Source organism: Fukomys damarensis, unplaced genomic scaffold (assembly GCF_012274545.1).
Source record: "Fukomys damarensis isolate Sample0158 unplaced genomic scaffold, DMR_v1.0_HiC HiC_scaffold_12, whole genome shotgun sequence".
NCBI classification, from domain to species: Eukaryota; Metazoa; Chordata; class Mammalia; order Rodentia; family Bathyergidae; genus Fukomys; species Fukomys damarensis.
Genome location: NW_022900924.1, coordinates 47,174,358 through 47,191,887, shown reverse-complemented (window position 1 = coordinate 47,191,887; position 17,530 = coordinate 47,174,358).

Below are 17,530 nucleotides of genomic sequence, written 5' to 3'. Positions count from 1 at the left end.
TCATGTATTTATTTCTTTGTCCAAGAAACATCTGTTCATTTCAGATGCCCATTTTTGAATTGAGTCTTTATATTTGAGGGATCTGATTTTTTTAAAGCTCTTTATATATTCTATATAGTAGACCTTTGTCTGAGGAACAGCTGGTAAATATTTTACAACATTGTGGGTTGTCTCTTAGCCCTGCTTGTGATTTCTCTGGCAGTGCAGAAACTTTTTTAAAATCATGAGATCCCAGCTGTTGATTCCTTGTGCTAGTTCCTGTGCTACTGAAGATTTGTTCATAAAGTCTTTTCCTATGCCAATATCTTCAACTGTTCTACCTAACTTATCTTCCAGCAAGTTTAATGTTTCTCTTTTAATATTTGTATCTTTAACCCACTTAGATTTTGGTTTAGTGAAAGATATGGGTCAGTTTTAATCTTTGACAAGTTGAAATCCAGTTTTTCCAACACCATTTATTAAAGAGGCTATCTTGCCTCCAGTGAGGATGGTTGGCTCCTTTGTAAAGATGAGGTAGCTGAGTTTGTCTGGAGTTGTTTCTGCATCTTCTAATCTGTCCCACTGATCCTCAGGTCAGTTTCTTTGCCAGTACCATGCTGTTTTTATCATAGTGGCTTTGTAGTATATAGTTTCAAGTTGGGGATTCTGATATCCCTTGTTAAGTCTCTGTTGCCTAGAATTTCTTTTGCTACTCTAGGTCTTTTCTGGTTCCAAATGAATTTTTGGATGTTTTCTCTAGTTCAATGCAATATACTGTTGGGATTTCCACTGGGATTGTGTTGAATTTGTATAACAGTTTTGGAAATATGGCCATTTTCACTCTACCAATTCTTCCTACCCAGGAAGAGGGATGCCTTTTCATTTTCTTATATCCTCTGCAGTCTTTTTTTTTTCAGTGTTGTAGTTCTCTATGTAGAGGTCTTTTGTTTCCTTTGTTAGATTGATTCCTAGGTATTTCATGTTTTTGGATGCTATTTTGAGAGGGATTGTTTCCCTAATTTCACTCTCACTGAGTCTGTTATTTGTCTTGTTTTGTTTTTGTTAAAAATGACTGAACATGATTCAATACATGTAAATTTGTAAATACCTCTTTCTAGGGCCTCAATTTATCATAAAAATTTGACAGGCACAAATAAGTGAAATTATTTGTGCTGTGGGGTATTATATCAATCAAGTTGATCAGTGAAGACCTGCTGTTGACCTTGTTTACCTGTTTGCTTATAGCTTATGACAAGGGATGGGGGTCTGCACTAAAGCCCAGTTTCAAGAGACTGTGATTCTATGGTCCAGTATAAGTCATCACTGAATTGTTTTTCTAAACACTTTAGAATTTAACTAGTGCACTTGATATAAAATCTATGGAAATATATAATCAAAAAGAATCAGATACATATAATACTAAGGTAAGAGTCAGAATTTGAGGATTTGCATGAGGAAAATAATCAATTTAACACAGCTTCTGGTTTTTGCTCTCAGTATAATTCAATGAATCAGTTTATGAAACAAGCTCAAAGATGAGATAAAACAACAGACTTAACTGAAAAGACAGTTGGCTGAGAGGCGGAAATGAAAGGAGAACCACAACAGATAAGGAACTGTGTGACAAAACCAAAATTGCTATTACAAAGGAGCTTAATATCTGTGGTTTAAAATGTCATCTGGCTAGGACATAATAGATTGTGTTCAACTTTTCCCAGAGCAATCCACAAAGAGCAGCTTTTAACAATTCTTTAAACAGATTGATAAAAAACAAACTATTGAATCTGGGAGAATATAATTAAGAGGGATTAAAAAAATTATATGTAGCTCTCTCTGTTTCCACCTTCCTCAGGACCTTTGCAATTGCTGTCTTCTGTCTGGAATATTTTTTCTTTCACTCTACTTACTTGAAACAAATTGATAGATTTATCTCTACTGAATCTTCATAACTCCATAAAATATAAAAGGAAACTTTGCTAAAGGCTAGAGAGATCTTTCAATATTTTCTCCTAAAAATGCATTTCCTGGCTAGAGTAAAATGCAGTTGATAGAGTCACAAAGCTTGTCTTCCTTATCTGATTTATACATAGAACCTAAAATGGTATTTGTCATGAAGAGGACAGTCAATGAGTATTCATGGGTTAAAGGACTCAATGATTGATGGTAATCAGAGACTGTAATTTGTGACTTTATGTGTAGTTCACAGCCAATTTCCTTCCTTGGTCAATAAGTTCCAGAAGTTTAGGAACATGTGTTTTGTATCTATTTTGATCACCACAGTATTTTTACGTATGATCTCCCAGTCTTCTGTCTTCTAGCCATCTTCATCACAAACATAATAAATTTTCACTTTGATCAAATCACTGGATCATTGCCCAACCTACATTGCAAAGTTAATTGCTTTGTATTAGTCAGCATTCCAGTTACTGGGACAAAATATCCAACATTTGAAACTTAAAGGAGGGAGCTTTGTTTTGGTGCATGAGTTTCAGAGGGTTCAGTCCATGGTTCCTTGGTCAGTTGACTCTAAGGCAGAAGTGACATGGCAGACAACCCCTCAGAGTAAAGCTTCTCAATGGATAGCACCCAGGAAGCAGGCAACTATAGTGGCCAACAAAGAATCTGCATCATTCACTCTGGTTTAGTCTAAGTTATACAGTATCATCTGGTGAATTTTATTAGTTACAATGAGTAATAGACTTGTTCACATACAAGTGGAGGGACATATTTCTAACCTCTCAATGGAATAATTTTTGGTACTAAGAAATAAACACATGGATTCTTTTCTAAGATGAACATGTAACAATCCCCTAAAGCATATTAGTTAAGTTTTCCTAACATTCTTCAGAATAACTGATTCAAGACCTCTTCCCTCTTCTTCAAAGTATAGCTAGAGCACCTGAGATGCCATTCAATCATCTATATACCCTCGTGTAACTCTGGTATTGATTGTGGTTTGTACTTGTCTCTTGTTTCTAACCAGTAAGATAAACTCAAGATGAAGGACTTTTACAATTATCATTAAAGCCCCCAATCAGTTGATGGTAAGTTAATCAAAAGAATGATTAGCTGGGCGTGGTGGTGCAAGCCTGTAATCCCAGCACTTGGGAGGCTGAGGCAGGAGGATGGCTGTGAGTTCGAGACCAGCCTGAGCTACATAGTGAGTTCCAGGTCAGTCTCAACTACATACTGAGACCCTGTCTCAAAACAAACAAACAAACAAACAAACAAAAAACAAAGAATGATTATCCTAGGTTAGGTGGACCTAACCACATGGGTTGATTAAGAGAAAGTCTAAAGGCCAGAGACATTTTCCTTCTTCCTTGAAGAAGCGGCCCTAGACAGAGGCTGGTAACAGGCTCATCCTGGACAAGTCTCCAAGGAAAGCAAAGCCAAAATGAAACCTTGTCTTCAGCCTAGTGAGCTCTTGAGCAAAGAGCCAGAGAGAGCCATCCTCAGGTGCATAACAGAGAAGCTTTATGGTAATAAATGAATATTGTTTTAAGACACTTGTAATATTTTATTGCCTAGCAGCAGAATACACTGGCGTGACCTCAATGATTGTCAAATAATATTGTTTCATTTTCTACAGAAGGTAAGAGCCATCAAGTCAAAACTCAATTATTTTTCATTATACCTGAAATTTATATTTTCTACCAATACTAAAGTGTTTCATTTCCTTTTATGAACATAGAAGTGCTTCCTTTTTTCCTTGACTTGATCATTCTTCAAGACAGAATTTGTAATGGTCACATTTTATCAATATAGTACAATGATACAAAGAATAATAAAAATACTAATAAAAACAACACAAAGCTTTACCTCTGGTGAATTATAAATGTCCAATTAACATACATTCCTTATGTATGAATCAATAAAAAGTGAACTATATAACTTTAGAATATGTATTTGCAGCTGTAAGACAGGAATTTTTAACAGATCAATATTCACAATAAGAAAACAACATCAACAACAGTAGTGGGAGCAGACTAGAGAATTTCATAGGACCCTGGGACTTGAATTCTGTAAAAAGGCAAATTCACTGATGCAAACCCAATGTCTCCTTGGAGTTGTGGCTTAAAGAGTATAGTGATCGTCTAAAGAGCTGGAAAGAGGGACTTAGTAAAAGTCAGGGGAACAAGAAGCGATTGCTCTGATTTTATTACATAGAGGAGATGGAAATTGCTACTGACAACCAGGGCTTGAGGAGCCGGGAGTTTGAGAGAAAGATGGTAGACGCAGGGAGCCTACCATACTTAGCTACATTGTTCTTGGAGGCTTTTCTTGATTCCTAAACTGTACAGGCCAATAGGACATAAAGCCAAGATAACTCTGGAAGCTTTGCTGTGCTAAAGAAACAAAAAATGGAGTTCTGGCTTTACCAATGTTGAGGACCCTGGTAAATGTCCCACCTGTGCTCTCTCACAACTGCAGAGAGACCACACAGTGAGAGCAATGGGCAGACCCAAGGTGTTGAGAGACTTAAACACTGAACATCAGCTGAAGCCCAATCTGTATGGAAACCAGGAGTGAAACTTTTTTTCTGTTTACCTTCCAGGAGATAAGGGAAATCTGTGTTCAAGAAGGTCCCTATGATTCTTTTGTGTATTGTCTGGAATGCATTTAAGAAATCACAAGGCATACTAAAAAGTGTACCAGATCTGCAGAAACTCTCAAATAAATATTTTAATACAGATTTAATTAATATATTTAGGAAAACAGTGAGTGGAAAATTTTACTAGAAAACTGAAACTATAACAAAGAGAAACCACAGGTTTAAAATACTTAATACCCACCTCTTTCTCTTTCTTTCTCTCTCTGCCTCTGTCTCTCTCTCCCACTCTGTGGTTATCAAAGTTTCCCTGAAAAAGAGACCTTTGTTGTTTATCTAGTGAAGTGATGGTACACCTATGACACATGTAGCACAGCAGGCTGTTGGTATCATTGAAAGCTCCAAAAGCTGCTCTATCACTGGACTGGGGAAATAGATCCTTAAAGCCGAAATGCAGTCTTAGGGGTTCACAGAACGAGCACAGGGCTTTTTTGGAATGGCTTATGTGGCCCAATGCAGACGTGTCTATTCCACTAATATTTAATTTCCTGCCCCAGAAATAGGGTACTGATACATTCTGACACTCATCACCCTGGTGACATATTTGGCTAATGAGTAACTTTAGAAATAATGCTTTACGTTTAAAAAGCAAAATATGATATAGCCTTTTTCTCACCCATTCTTACATGGTTGTCACATATTTTTTCAATTGTCTGAACGCTTATATTATTTATTGGCGAGTTGAATTCAACGTTTTTCCTCAAAATCTTTTCTCCTACCCATTGGTCTGCAAAGGCTCAGTTCCCGTAGGCAGCGATCAGACAGAATCATTTCTGCTCCTTAATTTCCTAGCATACTACCTGACCATAGTGGGTACAGGAGAGCTATTTGAAGACTAAATGAATTATGTGTTTAATTGAATGTAAAATAATTTATTATTTTGATATTGTAGTACCCTAGTAAATCACTTTTTAGCATATATAAATTACGAAACAGACAATGATACATCCATAGGGTAGAGCTCTTTGAAAGGATCTTATCCATTGGTATATAAAATAATTTGTTATCCTGTTAGATTGGTGATATTAAGATCAGATTTAAATAATTGCTTTATTAATAATTTCTATTTTTAATTTATAGTATTAAAAATACATACTGATGTTAAAAGAAAATTTGAAATATTTATCAATTATAAATCAATCCGCTGATTTACATTTACATTTTGACAGTAAGGAATTGCCATATTTTAGACTCTTCTCAAGGAAAATATCACTTAATTTATTGTGGAATCCAAGAGTATCATTGAATATGCTAACAGATGTTTAAGTGCCAAAGAAAAAAATGTTTGGAATATTTTTAGAGATAATTAACACTGCACATGTTATAACTAATTTGTACTTTTAAAAATTGCTTGCAGTAGTTTTTTAATATATAAATAATTTGACCTTGAATAACACAATTTCAGGAGGTGGCACAAAAACTTGTCAACTAGAAGTGTATTTAATCTCGAACTCCTCAAGACATTTTTCCTACATTTGTTTTCTTTGCTTTGCAAAAGAACTGTATTCAGAAATCAGGACAAGAGCAATTTAGAATCAAGGAAAATTCTCAGATCTTTTAGGTAATTAATCAAATCGTTCATTCAAGCCAATTAACTATTACTTTTGTGCAAAGTAACCATTAAAATTAATTTTTATAAAATATGGGCAATTGGCATCATTCTAATTTATAATGTATACTTAATATAGCTGACAAGAGCAACTTAAAGGAGAGGTTTGGTTTGGCACATGGTTTTAGAGAGTGCAGTCCATAGTTACTGGGCTTCAAGGCAGAGAAGGCGTGGTACGAAGGCCTGGAAGAGGAGAGGTGCTCTACCCTTGGCGGCCAGGATACAGAGAGACAGAGAAGAACCAGGGTAAGAGTTATACCATCCAAAGGTACACCCGGGTGACCCAGCTCCTCTAAACAAACCCCACCTACGAACAGCACATCCAGCTCTGGATTCATCAATGTTTTAATCCCCAAGTGAGTATCGAAGAAAATCACACGCCAAATCACACGAAGAAATCACACTCCAAATCTCCACTTCTTAATACGTGAAGCTTTGGGGGGTTATTTTAGATTTAAGCCATAACAACTCCAATGTCATTATTCATTCACCAGTTGTTTCTTTTTTGTTTTATTTGGGTCTGAATTTTTTCAACTTTTGGCTCTTTTGAATAAAATTATATATCTCTACACTACCTTATGTGGTTTTAAAATTAGAAATTCTCTCATAATTGTGTATCTTTCAACACACGATTCTTGTATTTTCTTCCATTTTATTCAAGTATCTGTGATTTTGGAGCTATTGTAAATGATATTTAAAAATTAAGCTACTGTTTTTCATTAGAAGTGATTAGAAAGACAACTGAATGTAGTATATTTCCTACTAAGTAAACTTGTTCTTTTTGATAGCTTCTTTTATAGATTAGGAATTTCTAGGTAGAAAGTCATACTATAAGTGGATAAAGATATTTTTGTTTCATTTGACCAATTAATAAGCATTTTGTATTATGTGTTTATGGGGGAATCAAATTTTTTTCATCTATTGCCTATGATGCCAAATACTAGGGGAGATAAGGTGAGAAATTCTGGGAATTTTATTAACTTTATAAAGTATTTTATCTTTTGTTATTAAGTATGATATTGATTAAAGGTTTTTCATAGCTATTCTTTATTATGGAAACATATCCTTTGTATTTTTAGCATACTGAGAATATTTTAACAGAAAGAAGGGTAAATATTAGTTTTTTTCCTTCACTGAAAAAAATCGTGTTTTTTTTTTTTTTTGTGTGTGTGTTGTTGTTGTTTATTTTTAGCATGATTGCCATTAGCATTTTCTTTTTCTTTTAGTATTGGGAATCAAACTAAGGACATCATGCTTGCCAGGCAGGCACTAGACCATCAAGCTACATCCCCAGCCTGACTATTAAGTACTATACTAAGTGTAGATGTTTTAGATAATAGTAATTGCTTGGGATTAATTAGTGTTTCCATATACTCTGTCATTTGATGAGTGCATGACTTATTCTATTTTTCTGTGTTTATCATGTGTATTTTTCTGTAGTTTCCCTTAAAGTCTCTAGCTGATTTTGGATTAAGGGTAGCCCCTAATCATAAAATTTCATGGGAAATTTTCTTTTCTCTTCTGTTTTCAAGAAGCTTATGTAGCTTTGGTAGTAATTTTTTGTCTTTCCAAATATTTAGATATCTTCTAGATGCTTTTCTGTAATTAATGTCTAATTTAATTTCAATGCATCGATCAAAGACAACTTGTATTGCTTCAATTAGTATAAATTTATTTTAATTTGCTTTTATGAGAGAAAAGATCAGCTGATACTACACTTCTCACTGAAGAACTTTTATCAACATTGCTTATTGTAAAAGACTGCTGATAACAAATAACCACAGCTCTGTTGGCCTTAAATTTCTGTTTTTCTATTTCTGAAAAGTATTTTATGTATAAGGGTGCATTGACTTATTTTTTGACAGTACGGTACTTTGAAAATATTGAACTATTGTCTTTTATTGCTCTAGATTTTAATTTTTAACTCTTTTGCATATAAAGTTCTTTTTTCTCTCTGGAGGCATTTAAATTATTCAAATTTAATTTGCAATAACTCGATCATATTATATGCATGCTTTTAAAAAACATTCTGCTAGTAGTCAGGGTTTCTTAAATTTACATTACATTTCAGTTTTGGGGAAGATTCTCTACATTATCTGTTCAAATATTTCTTCAATTCTTTTCTTTCCTCTTTTTTTTTTCCCCCTGAAAATCCAATTACATAAGTGTTAAACTATTTGATAAGGTTTTATATTCCTTGTATACTTTCCTGTGTTTTTACTTCTCACTGTGGGTAATTTCTTTTGGTTCTTCTTAGAATCTACTAATTCCATCCTCAGAGGCATTTGTCTCTGGTATTGTCTTTAAATCTAGTATTTTTATGTTACTGCATTTCAAAATGTCTATCTGTGCTTCGGTTCCTCTCTTTTGTGTTTATCTTTTACTAGACTCTTTCACATATACTCATGGCTTTTTCAAGGTCCTTTTTAATAATTCCAATGTTTAGATCATCTGTAACTCAAGATTTGTTATTTTTTTAAATCTCTTACCAGGAAACTTTTTTCTTTATAGGGATATCATGTGATTAGTTATTATGTTTCTGTGTTCTTACACAACCCTCACTTTTCAGGTATTTCCTAATCTGAATCAAAGGAAAGGCCTCTTTATCTGCTTCTTTTGATTCCCCAGGGGTATAATACTGTAGTTGCGTCTCTTTCATCCTTAAGCTCATGGATGGACGGTAGCTGTACTCATTCCTCTTGGCCTAGCCTGTCTCTTAGGGAGGGCCTGTGTTCTTGAGTGTTAGGGATAGGACCTGGACGTTCATAAGCCTCCTGCCCATGACAGCCAATCTAGGCCTAGGTCTGGTCTGGAGAGTGTCCTTCCCTGGCCAGAAATGTCAGACCTCTACTCTGTGCTACCTCATTCTCCTGGAACCCAATGTTTTCTGTTCCTGTCAGTCTTGCTTTCACACATCCCTCCAGAAGGAATGGATATTTTGCCTGGATCCTAGAGGTAGGTGGAAAGATTCCTTGCTTCTCAACAGATTTTGATTTTCAGTTCCACCAGTAGATCTATGCCTCATTCTTAAGGAAAGAATGATAAATAGTCTCATTTTTCTGTTTTGACTTTATAGGTAGAATACATTTTGAGCCTAATTTTCAACAGCGGCCAATCATCCCTGCAAGTCTGTGACACAGAAAACTTCCTCCAGGCCCTGCACTGCCTGAGTGGCCCAATGAAGGGTTACGGAGGTAAGCTTTGTATCTATGGCCCCCGCACAAAGCCTGTATGAGTTTTTCAATTCAATGGACTTCATCATATGTGCTTGTGGCTATATTTTACTAGCCCCTCCCTTTTTGGCAAGATGAAAATGCATGTAGTTCATTATCTTTGCAGGGGAAATTTTGACTTTAAGATTTACATGACTGATTCATGACCTAAGCTTTTGGGAAGGTTCCAGAAAATCATGGATTTTTAGGCTATTTGGCATTTTCTTAGGTTAGGAAGAATATTCTCTTTTGGTTTTCTATATGCTAAGTACAAAGCATATTTTTAACTAATGAGTTTTACAGGTGATATTTTCTTTGAGCTTTAGACATCTATTAAGACATATTCTCTTTGATTTACTGTATTTCTTGGATTGAAATTTAGGAAAGCAAAGACTAAGAAAGATGCAGGTTGAGATACAGCATTATCTTAATTCTATTAAAAAGTAAGCCAAAACAATCAAACAAAAGAAAAACACAAAGAAATATTGTTGTCTGATAAAAAATAGCTTGGCCAATATCCCATTCACTAGAGTTTAGTGAATATGGAGGTTTATGATTACTTTAGAATGTGATGCTTTTAGGCTTTTAAAACTGTACTGTCAGTTTATTTCACTTGAGAGTATGGCCTCAATATGCATGCATTTAGCTATAAATGTCTCTAGCTTCTCCTTCTTTATGGCTGAGTAGTACTCCGTTTTATAAAAACACCACATCTTCTTTATCCAATCTCCAGGCGATGGGCAATTGGGCGGTTTCCAAGCTTTAGCTATTACAAACTGTATGGCTATAAACACGGGTGTGCATATATCGCTGTGGTATGATTCTTTTAATTCTTTTGGGAAGATACCCAGCAGGGGAACAGCTGAGTCAAATAGGACCTTTAATCCTAGTTTTTTGAGATATCTCCATATTGATTTCCACAGTGGAGGCATAGGGGAAAGGAAACAAGGGAAGGGAAAAAATATGAGAAGAGAAATGAATGGAAACAAAGTCTCTGTAAATAGGGAGGGGTGGAGGTCTTGAAGGGAAGGCAGGGGAATGGGGTTAAAATACGAACCAATATACATGATGTAGGGGTACAAGTTTCCGATGATGAATGTAACTGTATTGTATACCTAAAATGTACCAATGAACTTGATGGAAAAAATACTAGGTCTGGAAAAAACAAACGACATTGTCAGTTCTTAAATTTGCAATATGTTTCTAAGAACTCCGACACATTTTTTGATTAATATTTCCTGAACTCATCATTTCAATGTCCTTTCATGTGTTTTGTTATTGATAAGATGAAGGACGGGGAGGGAAGAACATGATGCAAAAAAATCTACTGCAATGAAAAGAAATTTTAATTTTATTCCTCTAGATTATTGCTTTGCAAGCTTTGGCCCTTGGCAGGTTTTCAAAACGTCATGTATAAAAATAAAGCTTAGATAAAATTATAAACAATTCCATTTCAATCATTAGATTTTAATTGATGCGGATCTATAATTCAAGTAAAATCTACTTTGGAGCTTTGACTTCTCATGAAAGAAACTTGTCATTTATTAAATAACTTTTCTAATAATAAACATAAAATTATTAGTCAGAGGATATTAATCAAGTTCCCCATGCTCTACTTTTGTAAGTTTTGCTTGTAAGATTTAAATCCTGATTTTTCTTTTCCAGTACAATTCTATTCATTATTCTCCACAATACAGCATCAGTCAAATAATTTTTAGAGTATAGATGCATAGCTTTATCTGTAATGAGAAAAGATAGAAATTATTTGGAGTAATTTCTCACCCTTTTTATTACGTACAGTTAAGTCAGGGCAACTAAAGGAGGAAAGGTTCTGGCTTCACAGAACGTCCTAAGTTCATTGTTCAATTTCAGGAAATGCTATAATTTAAATAATTAAAAGTATCTTAAATACTGAGACACACTGGAGTAGTTAAGAGAATAGAAAGAGGTAAGATTTTGCACTTTTGCTTACATAAAAATGGTATGGCCTATCTGGGGCCAGCAAAAATGAGTTCATGGCAGTTTCTGTTCTAACAAGCTATGCGATCTTGGATAAGTGGTTTCTTATTTTTTCTCAAAACAAATTCTCTCATAAATCAAAGTTAATAATACCTTAATATCCCTCTTGCCAGGAGTGGGAACTCTTCTCTTCATCCATAAGAAGCTTTAGGAAGTCATATATTAGGATATTATATAAATATTTGATGTGGTGTAATTCGCATCTTTATTCTGGACACCTCACATGTGTTTTGGAGTGGAGGATTAGACAGTGAGACTGTGTAACTGCATAAATTCTAAGACACAAGTTAGAGGAATTCTGGTGATAATGACTGAGTTATTATTCTCTAGGAAGTGAAGGGAAGAGGCCTACGATAAGCAGGTAACATAAATGTAATGTAACACAAATAGCAGTTACATTCTAAGCTTGTTTGTACTCTTAACGGAAGAGATGAAGAAATCTTTTCTTATAGTCAGAAGGTAACTCTAGGTGTAGACTTTGCCAGGACATTGTGGGGAGAAATCTGGGCTGAAGTTTCCAAAGCACCAGGAAAATATATTCCTTTCTGTCTATTTCTCTCTTTTTAAATAAATTCATTTTTTCTTTAATGTTTGTATCCTATGAATTCTACCTGTAACTCCCTTTTTCTTACTCTTCTATACTTTCATATTGAATTAGCTCATCTATTTAGAGTAGATTTTATCTCGTGTAATTGATCGATCTATTTCTGTTTTTATATGTATATTTGACTCTCTCAAGTCTGCATCCTTTATACCCAATGACATGCTTTAGACAACCGAAATCCAATAAATCACAAAGTGACAGAATTATCTGTCTCCACCCAAATCGCTACAGCTCTCACAGTCTCTGACTTGGTGAATATGGCATCACCATCCACCGGCTTTACCATCCTGGAGTATCATCCTCGTCTTTTCCTTCTCTCACTACCAACGAGGCGCTGATCACTAGATCTGAATCTTGAATTTCTCTTTCCTGCTATTTCTCTTTGTCTCCCTCCCTCTCTGTCCTCCACTGCCGTTTGCTTCACTTCCTGTTCCCGCTCTGTTTCACAGAGAATATCCAACAGCTACTCAGCTGGTCTTCCTTTTTCTAGCTGTGTAGTCTCTATTCCCTCTCTCACCCTCTAGAAGACTGATCAAAGTGCAAAGTGGACCGTGATGAGTGAGAACTTCATTCTACGTCCATCTTTTAGCAACCTTGTCAAGAAAGAGAATTCAAGTTTAAACCCTCAGAATCTTTTCTTCTGTCACCGTCCATACATATACATTTTATTGATTTAAATGATCAGGTGTGTTTTTAATGCAGGAAGCCAATCCAGTAGTACCAACAACTTTGCAGAGATTCCTCAAATTTTAATTTCATACCAAACTTCTCTGTAAAATAAAGCCTGAAGATTAAAATCTTCTAAAAATTAAGGACAAAAAACATTAAAATCTAAAACTGAGTCCTAAAATAAAATTATTTTTCCTTACTGATTTAAGCATCTAAAGAGATTTCAGTGCATTGAAACCTTTATCCTGTTCAGTCCTCATTCAAAGGGTTCTTAATACCCGGGGAAGTTGGCTATTCCTTTGGCAGCTACAATTCATTTGCCTTTCACTAGCTTTGGAATTTCAGAGGTTGTTTATATGCAGTGTTTAGTCTCAGATCTGCTTCATTTCCCAATAACAGTGAGACCCACAAGCATTCCAGGGCATTTCCACGACTCTATTCAGACAATAAATTCGGGGCAGGTTTGCCAGGCAAAGATTTATAGACCCAGGATGCACTACTCCTGGAAGAAAAGTACATAGGGAAAGCTTGCTTTTCGCTGTTACTTCAGTGTGCCTGCAAATGTAACTTGAGAACATCAATTTTCCCAGGAGAGACTCACCTATTCACCTCGGGGACTGACTGGGCTGGATTGAGTGGGGTAAATTGTCCTGTATCTAATTGACCTTGCTCCTGAGAAAAGCAGGCTTAGATCTTGCTCCAGATTAATGAAGAAGAGCACTTATATTTAACAGTATAACAACAACAACAAAAGAACAACGCAACCCACAATTCTTGCAAAAAATACATAACTTTATTTTATCTCAGTATTTTAGTTATAGCGATCACGTGTTGCTATCTCTAGATTTAAAAACAAAAAGCCTCCAGGAAAGTCATGCATTTTCTGCCTGGTTTTACAAATGAGATAATTCTTCAATCACCTAAAGCCACCAGTATCTTCACCTGGTGTTAAACTGCCCCTCACCGTACGCACTGCAGGCTAAGCAGCCACTGACTACTGTGAGGGAAAATGAAGGCAAGGTCAGCTTGTCCTTTCCTCAGTGTTCTTTGCCTTCCCGAGCACTGCTTGCTGCGTGGCTTTCTCACTAAAACTGAAATAGAGCAAAGGCAGTCAGGTGAGTTCTTTATTTAAACATGTGCTGCTGTATACTGATTTTGAGTTCTCCGGGAATGCCAGATGTTTAGCGATGCTTCTTTCTCTTCTGGAACATTTTAATGGCTCCTCACAGGTTGCTCGCTGAACATTTTGCCTTCAATTCTTTGATACTTCTTTCTTCCGGGAAGAAATTGGCAGTGGTTCCTTTTTCAACTGGAACATCCAAGGCATAATTCTTCTCACTTATATCCCTCTAGACTCCCGAGACAGCCCCGTTGGACAAGACTCCGAATACTCTCTCGTTCTACATTTGTTGCCCAACAAGAAATGCAAATGAATTAGAAATGAACTTCAACACAATTGCACTTTCCTAGATGCGATCCCTATGCATGTAGCTAGCTGCCTTTTTGTCCTTAAGACCCTTGGAAAGAAAAGTACCTCCCAAGCACCTGACTGGCTTGTATTCTCCAGAAGGAAAGGGTACAGCACCCCTCTTACCAGGTGGAATCTCTTTTGAAAAAGCGGGATCATTTGCTTTTCTGTCTCCCACTATAATCCTACTTCTTACACACATTTGTTTGTAGTTCCCAAAACGTCATTTTTTCTTTTATAAATAAAAAAATTGCAAGCATACAAAATTTCCCTGATTTTGACACACATATTTTCATCTCTTGATATCTCTGAGATTGTAATGCATTCACATCTGATGGAGCCCCATGGTTTAATTTTTGGTTCTTTCTTCTTTATTGATGCATTGACTAGCATGTAAGAAAATACAAACAGCATGAAATCAAAGAGAAAAATAAACAACTAGTAATGAGCCTCTAGATGTAATTATCATCACCTCCTTATTTATTATCTATTTAACCATTTTATTATTGTGAAATATCTATATTTCAAAAAGGGTTTAGGCTGGGGATTTAGCTCAGTGGTTCCGCTGACTGCCTCAAAAGCACAAGGTCCTGAGTTCAATCCCCGGCGCGCACACACACACACACACACACACACACACACAAAACAAAAACAACAGTTTGAGGCAGGAGGATCAAAAGTTTGAGCAACATTATTGACTTAGCAAGATTCTGAAAATAAAAATAAATTCATTTAAAAAAGGAGGGGCCAGGATTTAGCTCAGTGGTTACACCGCCTGCCTTGCAAGTGCAAAGACCTGAATTCAACCCCGGTACAAAAAAATAAAAAAATTTAAAAAAAGTGTTTATCAGCTTTACTACATGATTGCTTTAAGTACTGTCTCATTCCTAAAATCTAAAATATCAAGCACATTTTCTTACGTAAAATCTAAAGTGTAACATTTTCTCACACAACCAACAGACTATTATAATATCGTCAAAATTAACAAATGCACATTAACACATTCTAAGGTAATTCCATTTTCAATTTTTCCTAATTGTCCCCAAGATAAATTTTTCAAAAAGTTTTAATTTTTTTTGGGGGGGGTACTTGGGATTGAACTTGAGACCTTGTGCTTGTGAGGCAGGCAACAGAAGCACTAAGCTAAATCCCTGGCCCTATAAATTTATATATTGTTTTCCTCCTTTTTTCCAGCCATTGACTTATTGGTGAAGCTCCCCATTGACTCTGAGAATGGCCCATGTTCTTCTAGACTTGGCTCATTACTTCCTTTGGTGCATATTGAGTTGTTTTTCTACTTGCCTTGTCTCTTGTGCAATAGAGGTTAGAGATAAAAGCTTGATCACATTCAGACTCAGTGTGACTGGTAACTGCATTCAGACCTGCCATCGTATACTTCAGATTAAATCACCCCAGGGAAAATACGAAGCCAAGTTACGTAAAATCCCCCCTTCACTATGAATTCGCTTTTCGTGTTTTTAGTTACAAGTGATCTGAATATACTAAGTGTGATTTGCCAAGCAATTCATAGTATTTTAAATGAAATCTCATGCTAACGTGCTCCATCCAACCCTAGGCAGGAATCATTCCTTTGCCCTTCATATCCAGTCTGTACGTGCTGTCCACTCCTGAGTCACTTAGCTCTGATCATTCCACGATCAGGTCCATCACTCCAGGAGCACAGAGCTTGTGTTTAAGCAATCCTTGTTCTACCTAGTAACGGTTCCAAAGTGACAGAGTAGTGATACTGACAGTTCAGGTATGCCAAAGGGAAGTAAAAAGTTGACAGTTCTCAACTTAAGGAAAGTAATAAAATCTCATGCTGAAGCTCATCTCTGGTGAGGATAAACCTTATATCTGTGTGTGTGTGCTCCTTCAGCATGATGAAATAAAAAGTACAACAATAAACAATACAATCCACAAAATCAATAATCACGCCAATGGCAACTCATCAGATAGGGGTTATCAAAACACATTAGAGGCAAGTTTCATGGGTTGCACCCATAATCAAGAGAAGGGGTTAGCAATGAAGGCTTTCACCATTGTAGGTCACCTTTCAGTATTTTATCACAGTGGATTTGCAACCATCAGTGCAGATGATCAGAACACGGGGCATTCTCTAGTCTTAAAAAGTGAAGTTTATATGACTGGCTTGAAACATGATTAGTGAGAACCATGCATCAACCTTCTCTCTACAGAAAGAGTCTCATTTTGCCAAACATACAGAGGATTAGGAGGCAGTAAAGTGGTATTTGAACAGCCTTATTGTTCTTTTCCAGACCGGTTCCAGTTTTCATCATAGTCAATGAGTAAACCAAAGAAAAGCTTATTTCAGACATTTGCATATTTTGGGAGCCAAAGACAGAAATTAGAGGGAAATTCTCCCCCTAAATTAAAATAACTGAGAAAAACTTAGAAGGCAGTTGAGCCAAATTATGAATAAATTAGACTCTGAATTATGATGAACAGAACTTGACCACTATACTCAACAATTATTGTGTAAATTTGAACTAAGTGACTTCTGTTAGTGTTTTACTTTTTTATTTAATTTTTGTTCATCTCTAATTAGGACTTGCATTAAGGACTGGTTCTGAAACTCAATTTGACAATGCGTGTACAAATGTAGCTCATTATTACAGATTAAGCATTGGATACTACATTTAAAATTAATATCAACCTCAGTTATGGTTGTGGTCAAATTTATGTGAGAAGCGACCTTATAGAAAATAAAATGGGTGGTTTGAATCAAGCTGCAGGTAAGAAATAACTAAGTCAAACAAGAGAAACAGGTAATTAGATGGTAATCTCAAAATTAATTCAAAATTCTAAAGAAAAGATTAAAGGATAAACATTAAAAGAATGTAAATAATACATAAGAATAATATATGTGTAAATATATATAACTTAAGCATAGATAATTATAGAGAATAGTGTACTAACTTTAAAAACACAAAACTTAGACTTCTTATCCACAATCAAAATATTAGGTTATTGGTGCAAAATCTAGGATGCCCCGAAAAGAGATCATGACTTACAATTTGCTATTCAACTAAATTGTTGCTCTGAGAAACTTAAAAGACCTAAATTCTTGTACATACAGGCTCCAGAAAAATGTTTTATTTATTTGTATTTTATCAGATAAAAATATGCAAACATACAATCCAGAAAAGAAATATATGATTTCAAATAAACTAAAAAGTATGAAAAATAGTGAAGAAACTGGCTTTTGTGTCTTATGAACTCATTGACAGACTGGAGATATGACTAATTAAGTATATAAAATTTCATCTCAATAGCTGAAATAATGAAATGATGCACTGACTTACATTTTCCCCTTTAATTATAGAAAAAGAAATTT